Below are 7,638 nucleotides of genomic sequence, written 5' to 3'. Positions count from 1 at the left end.
TTTCCGTTTATTTCTCTAACCTGAAGTTCTGCTAAACTTCACCAAATGTAGTTTACTACTAACAGACTTGTTTATTTGTACAATACACTCTTAAAACACATTGGCTGTAAAGCTTTTTCAAATTATTCTGACTTTTGTGTGGTAGGCCTACCAGCAGGTTTAAATATGAACATGCGTTCTTGTAGGGAGAGTGCGCCTCCGCGAGGCTCAGTACAGAACTACAAGCCTGCTTTCACTTTTCATCAGTAAAGCCAGAGGAAGAGGATAGTGTGAGACAGGACGTTGTGTTTTTTTTATTCAGTATGTTCTGAATAAGCGATGTTTGGGTTCTATTTCTTATTTTTCGCTCGAAGGGTTTGGATACACCGATTGAAAAGTTGGCTAAATGAGAGATGAGAGGGAACATTATGGTGGTGCAGCAAAGGAACATAATTAGCCTAATTGGATATAGGCCAAAATATCAACTATACAAGAGCAAGGATTGGCTACTTAGGCTACATTTTACAAGGCAAGCTGTGTAAATAATAGCCTATATAAAGGCTAAAGCGCCGACTGTTTTGAAGTTGCATTGTGCCGCAATTAGCCTAGTGTGTGTAGACTAGAGAAATAAAGAGCCATCTACTGTATGTTGAAAGTGTTCCCCAGAGAAGTGGCTATATTAAAAAGTTGAGCTATACTACGTTGGATAAAAGAAAACCCACATAGGCTGTAGAGCAGGATAGTTCTGTAATATAGCAACTCATTATTATAGTTTAAGAAAATCTAATATCTGCATCACTTACAGTACAACAATATGAACAATACAATAACACTAAAATGGGGAAAAAAATATACGCTACTTAGAATAATAAACAATTCTACTCTTCAGCTTTGAAAAGGAAATTATAACAATTATTATAAATGTTTTAAACGTTTTAAATGTTCTTGTTGATTTAAAATACGAGCAGAGTGAATTAGCATATCCACTTCGACTTCCAAAAAGTCAGCAGCAGTATTATTATGAAAGTCTCGTCCGGATGTTGTATTTTTTAATGTAGCGTACCTGACGCTCGTGAGTATCCGCCTGTTGTTCCGCCTCCCACTCGGCTCCACTCGGCTGTTGTCGTCGACTCGCGCAAGAGCACAAGCGGAGGTGGAAAAGGAGTGGAGAGAGGGGGGACTGGTCGTAGTGAGGAAGGAAGGGGAAAAAAAAAAAAAAAAAAAAAGTAAACGAAAATTAAACATTAACACCAGCCGTCAGCGGAAAGTGAAAGCGGTGCGACTCGGCAGCTTGAAAGTCTCGGTGAGGTCCAAGCAGATCTGTTTTTATGGTTTAAACACGTTAGGGGAGTTGTGACATTGCGCTGTGAGCGACAGAGCAGAGGGAAAGGTCTCCTCCCAGTCTGTTGACGGATACAGTTCGGCTTCAGTGAAAGGAGACACGGCTAGACCTGACTGTTCGTTTCCCCGGTCAGGTAAGACTGTGTCGATAACCTGTCACACTAACAGCTGACATCTACCTGAAGCAACAGTTTGGTCTCAGACATATTGAGTGTATCTGCTCTCACAGCCTCCATCCGTTTATGCAACACTGAAGTGACACCACCGCACATTTTAACCTGTTTCATTTTTCCTATAGTGAGACTCCAGTGACCTCGCACATTTTATATGGGTGTCACGTCTTCATGAATGTTCAACAGGTGATAGCTGGAGCTCAAGGTTTGCTGAGCAGCACAGTGCCTGCCTGGGCCTTCTGCCCTGATTATTCCCCACAGGCCCCACCTACTGTGTTTGCACATAATGACTTATTCTGGAAAGCAAAACTTATTATTGCAGCGCTGAATAACACTTTCACAGAAATGTAAACCAGCCACTTCCTTCACATTATGCAACAGGTAATCGCTTGCAACAGTGCCAGTGCAGCCCAACATGAACCAATGAGATGATGACCTGGGTGAGATGGTTGAAGTGGAGGGCCCCACACAGGGAAGATGTTTACATGGAACATCAACAGTGCTGTTGATGTTCCCCTGGCCATTAGGAGGACAGAATACAGACCGACCATTGATAAGGCAGACTCATTAGTACCCCGTTCACCGCCATCAAAGCCTCCTCTCGAGGCCCATCAACATGAGTGGGTCGCGCCATACTTACTGAAAGCTGAGGATTAAACACTTCCTGCATTTTAGGCAATGACAGAGGTTAGGTCTGCTATAACATACGTTGAGTATTATTTGAAAGGAAGTGCGTCAGAATTTGTGTCTGTGTTTTCCCAATGACGATTGGGACTCAACAGGATACTTTAATCGACAGACGTGTGCTTGTGATGAGATTTGATAGGATACTGGTACCAGTATTGGCCCCCCATACTGACACTGATATCGATTTGATACCTGTATCCATATTGACGGGTGACACCTCTTTGAATTTTGGTATCTTATTGGCAAGTACGGCAGTCAGTACATGGATCCAGTGCTTCTCCCAGCAGGGGTTCCAGGTCAATTATAATGTCACAAAGGGAAACATCATCAACATGGTGCAATCTGAGATCAGAAAGCTACCAAAATTGGTATCGCTATTAGTATCAGGATTAGAATTAGACAACACTTACACCAATACCGATTTTTAAAACCAGTATAGCTCCTCTTCCAGCATCAGGTGTTGGCAAGTATGCCAGTCAATACGTAGATGTTTTACGGCTAAGGCTTTGGCTGCAACAAACACTAGAATCCCTGTATTATTCCACAAGAACTTTTCGTACCCTTGTCGCAAATTATGAATTTATTCTGATCTGTGTTTAATGAGGAGCTAAAAAAGTGACCTCCAACAGGAAAGGTATTCTCTGTTTAAAACTATTGGCTGAATTTTGAGTTGTGGGAATAGGTTGGCTTTGATAGCTGGCAGGATTGAAAGTGACGTGTGATGCATATAAATTGATTAGTAACAGGAGGAGGGGGTTGTGGGTGGAATGGGAACAATGTCTGCCTCGAGGCAAAGGATTAGATTAAAAAACAAGCATATGGTTTGGGAACTCCCAGCACGGCTTGTTATTTAAGGTTGGATTGATTTGAATCTCGTTCCTCCTTCTCCATGTGAGTTTAACCTGTGGAGCATTGGATGAACGATTGGGATCACATTGGGATAGGAAGTTGAACAAGCAGCTATAACCAATGCTGTAATACCGTATGGGAAAAATAACAGGCTGCTCTGGAAGCAGTGTGTATCTCCTCTGACTCAGAATGCTGCCAGACTCGATCTGCAGCTCTTTCGGCAACTTCTTGACAAGCAGCGAGGAGGAAGATGAAGGTCAGGATCTGTTTCCTCATAGCTCTCTGTGTGTGCATGAGCGTCTGTGGATTCCCCTGCTGCTCTTGACAGTTTGTTGAAGCCTGAGTAGGTGTGTTTGTACCTGCCTGTGTCAGCTTGCTTGATTATCTTAAGGATTCATACTACTTCCTATCTATAAACCGAATGATTCACATATTTTCTAAAATGTAAAACACCACTCAGATATATGTCTCTTAAAGTACATCAAGTGTATGTTTCTACCTCCTTACACTCATACTTCTCTCTGTTTCTGACTCTTATTGTAATAATATAACCACATACAACCACATACTTATTAAAACACAACCTGTTCACTGCTAAAGCAATGAGTCATAGACCAATTAATCACATCAGTTCATTAAAAGAAAGCGTATCAGCAACTTTAATATATATGTTAAACATTATTCACTGATGTAGGCTTATCACAGACATACTGGGATTGGTGTGCATTTTTTCTGCTAAAAGACAATATTGTGTAAGTACAAATATTGCAGGAAGTAATCTTTGTGCGACTATTTACCGTTCTTGCAGCAGCGTGAGATGCACACGGTATCTCACACTTGATTCGCCTGTCATGATGTTAAATATTCATCAATAGTCATGTGTTCAAGAGAGCAGCTCTCTGATAACCTTTTGTCTTTTGTGTTTCGTGTTTGATCCTGTACTGGAAAAGGGACATTTTCATTTCAGCTAAAATCATTCACTGCATCAGCAATATATGTAATCACTGAATTCGTTGTATCGGTATTGGTCTCTAAAATACCGTGTTGGTCAGGCTCTATTAGTTGGATTAATCACTGTGAATTTGTAAAAAAGAAAAAAACGTTTTAAATGTTTGGTTTGATAAAACAAACAGTTTGACGATGTAATCCTATGATAATGGTATTTTTTTAGATGATACATTATTTATTATTTTTTTAAATAAAAGGCGGTCATTCTTAACTAATCAGTGCTATCTCGCAAAAAATTGTCAGGAAATGAATTGATCACAATTTTCATTGATAGATTTTTTTTGTCAAAGATGAAAACTACACCTCTAAAGCGATCATAAGGACTTGATGATCCTATGACTTTATTAGTTCTGCCCTCTTATAGACAAAACAAACATTCAAACAAACAGAGAAAATAACTGACCTATTGATAGATAATGTAGTGTGTGTGTGTGAGTGTGAGAGTCTGTGTGTGTGTGTAGTCACATGGCCCAGCCTACAGTGGTTTGTTAAATTCCACCCTGCGCGGGGGCAGATGTGAGGAGAGGAGCTGTGGTGACACTGCGGATACACAGACACACCCATCTGTTGGTTTGGCAGCAGAATCACTTGCTTTCACAAAATACCAAACTTAACTACATCCTGATTGTTTTGCCTCCAAATAGACGAAAGTCACTTATCTGCTTCTATTGCGAAAACATTTTCACATTCATTTTTTTTATCTTAATGCCACATTAATCAGACATTAAAGTTACTCAAACGTGTAAACACAGGTAAAGATGACGTTTCATTTTCACTGCAGGCTTCAGGAAGTAAGGCGCTGTCAGTGCTCATATTCAGGTCAAGACAGCATCAGATTCAGATGTACACGTGTGTCAAGGCCAAGCAGGAAGTGTTGTCATAGGAACCATCTCAGATAGGTCACAAAGGTGGCGTAACAGACTCTCGTGTTTGTCAGTCTGAGTGGAGATGACTGTTGGCGGACAAAGAGGTCTCCACCCAAACATGAGCACCTAAACCTCCACGTGGGAGGAGAATCCAAGGAATGCTTTATTTACCATGACTTCCTCACTGCAGCTACAAAGCTTGTCTTAAAGCCCTCATTTTCATTTCATGATGGTTTCTTAAAGTTTTGTTAATGAGCTTCAGTTGCCATCTGTCTCAACCATCAAGCTGAAGAAGCCCCATCAGATCAATCTTTGATGTATTCATTAGAACTGACTTACAACTGTATCCTTATTATCAAATACTGGCTGAGTGAAGGGCTTTCAGTTCATAGGCTGCAAAGTGTCATGGGTTGTTTCTCATTTTGTTCAAGTTGGGGTTGTGTACACTGACTTCAGAGGATAAAGTAAGGTAATTTTAAGCAATAACTCTCTTATAGTCTTTATATATGGATGCTTTGTTGTGACTCACAGTCACTTTACATTGCTCTGATAGCATGTTAGGAGCCAACACAGAAATCACCAAGTGTCTCTTTGAAGGATAACACACTTTTAAATATCTATAATTTTTGAAGAGTTTGAATATTTAGCGTTCTGTTTCTGTTTCTACATAAAGTTACTTTAAGAGGTTTACTATTTTGTTATTGTTTGGATTTAATTTGACAGGTGCAGAGTCAAACTAAACTTTTAAAATGCATAATTCAATGATATTATACTGTATATATATATATTTTTTATGGGTACTAATTGCATAATGAAACCTTAAAACCAAACTGTCTTTTTTAAAGATTTATTTTCTTTGCCTTTATTAGGATAGAACAGTGGATTGAGCATGTGAACCAGGGAGAGGGAGTTAGTAATGACATGCAGGAAAGGGAGAAAAGACAACAAGGTGGAACTTGAATCCGGGCGCCTGTTGGAGGACTATAGACGCTTGGGGCGCTTGGGGCCTGACGGCTAGGCCATCAGCGCCCCCAACTGTCAGGTTTCTTTGTTGAGCCTAACAGCTAACAACTCATTGATTCATGTAAGGCTTCATAGAAAAGGTGACTTTTTACCTGTAACTCAAAGAAAAACATGGCACTGAATCTGCCCTCATGGATATACTGAATATCTGTGAGGTAATTACTTTGAGGGACGACAAGGATCAGTCTGAATCTTTTAAAAGTCGGCATTGAGTAAACTCTTTTCAAAGGCCTGATCTGGATTCAGTCATGAAGAAAAGTTTCTTCTATACTGACAATAATCAAAGAATGAGAAGGAATCCCCCGTCAAGTTTAAATAGAAGACAAATTAAAAATGTCTGGTTTCACAAACATCTGAAATAGAAAATGTTCTAAATATGACAGCCTGCTGCTTGTTTCCACATTTGGTGTTTCCATTGAAGCACAGGTGACAGACATTTTTCTATTTGTATAAAATCATTTGAACACCTGGGATTGTCTTGGTCATAGTGACAAAATGTTTTCCATGCACGATGGATATTTCCTATTTGTTGTGGTGTTTGGTCGGGTTAGGATCAACATGCTGCCAACTCATAGCAGCGGGTTATTGAAAACCTTTCATAAACCAAACTTGTGAATATCCTTGGATGGATCAGCAGAGAAGAGGGTGCACATCTCTGCCTGTGGTCTGGTGCTTTTGCTTCCTCCTCTAATTGTAATGTCACAGGAGCTGATGATGTTTGGGAGCTAGCTGTTAACACAAATGAATAGTGTCTCACTGAATGTCAGGCCTTGGAGCACATTTTATGGTTCCTGCTTTGAGAGCTCTGTGTGTGTGTTTTTTAATTTATTTACACAATTAAGAGTCATCACTCCCAGAAAGTGTCCAACAAGAAAACACAGTGCTGCTCTGTGAAAACTTTGGACGGTTTACAAATCTTATAAATAGTTTTATGCTCTGAAGGGTTAGGTAACATTTGAGACGATCATAAAAATCTGCTCTGAAACAAAGACTTTTGAATCTTGAGGTGGTTAAATAATCTGTAGTAATTTATTTCTGCCACATGGTGGTGCAATCTGACTGCATCCAGCTAAACTATACTTACTGTCTGGTTCAAAATGGCTCAGTATTCCCTCTTTAACAAGGGAACTATTGACTAGAGTCTTTAGTTTTGTTTCATGTTTGGACTTTAATCGACGTGAAAGTGTTGACATTTGTCCCTCTTCCATCATGATCCCTTTTTCTCTTCTTGCTCTCACTTTTTCACACGTGCACCATGTGTCACTTTGGCACTGCAATGGAGAGGCAAGCATACAGTAAGAGGAGAGATATGACATGTGAGTGTATGTGTGTGAGTGTATGTGTGTGTGTATGTGTGTGTGAAAGAGGTCCTTTACTGCCACCTGAGTTGGTAGTCAGCTATATGTCCTGTCAGACGGCTCAGGTTGTGTGTGTGTGTGTGTGTTCACCTCATTAGAGGAACCCTAGTCCCTCTGGATTTTTAAAAGGGAAGTGTACAGTAACCAACACAAGCAGAGTTGTATTAACACATTAACACACATGGACCGACGGGTGAGCTTCTGTCTGTACCATCCACTATTAGTAGCTAGGGTTAGGGTTAGCAGTTCCAACACTGATATACTCCTACTTAAACGCTGAACTTAATCTTTGATAACCTAGGTGAGAAATACAATCAGAGAATACTCCAGAACAGAAATAAAGGAACAATGGTT

The 7,638-nt window shown here is 40.1% G+C and overlaps 1 protein-coding gene across 3 annotated transcripts in view; it reads left to right on the top strand.

The window, feature by feature from the left end:
• Window positions 1-1,104: 1,104 nt before the first annotated feature.
• The window catches only part of gng12a (guanine nucleotide binding protein (G protein), gamma 12a), a 28,689-nt gene continuing 22,155 nt past the window's right edge, over window positions 1,105-7,638 (top strand). The window contains exon 1 of one of the 3 annotated variants that reach the window (XM_020650398.3): window positions 1,105-1,282. The gene's annotated coding sequence lies outside the window, so the exon portion shown is untranslated. Of the gene's footprint in view, window positions 1,455-3,054; window positions 3,286-7,638 lie in introns of those variants that run through there. The other 2 variants (XM_020650390.3, XM_065953808.1) reach the window with 2 other exon arrangements.

The sequence above is a fragment of the Labrus bergylta genome, chromosome 4 (assembly GCF_963930695.1).
Source record: "Labrus bergylta chromosome 4, fLabBer1.1, whole genome shotgun sequence".
Lineage (NCBI taxonomy): Eukaryota > Metazoa > Chordata > Actinopteri > Labriformes > Labridae > Labrus > Labrus bergylta.
This window is presented reverse-complemented; position numbering and strand designations above follow the sequence as displayed.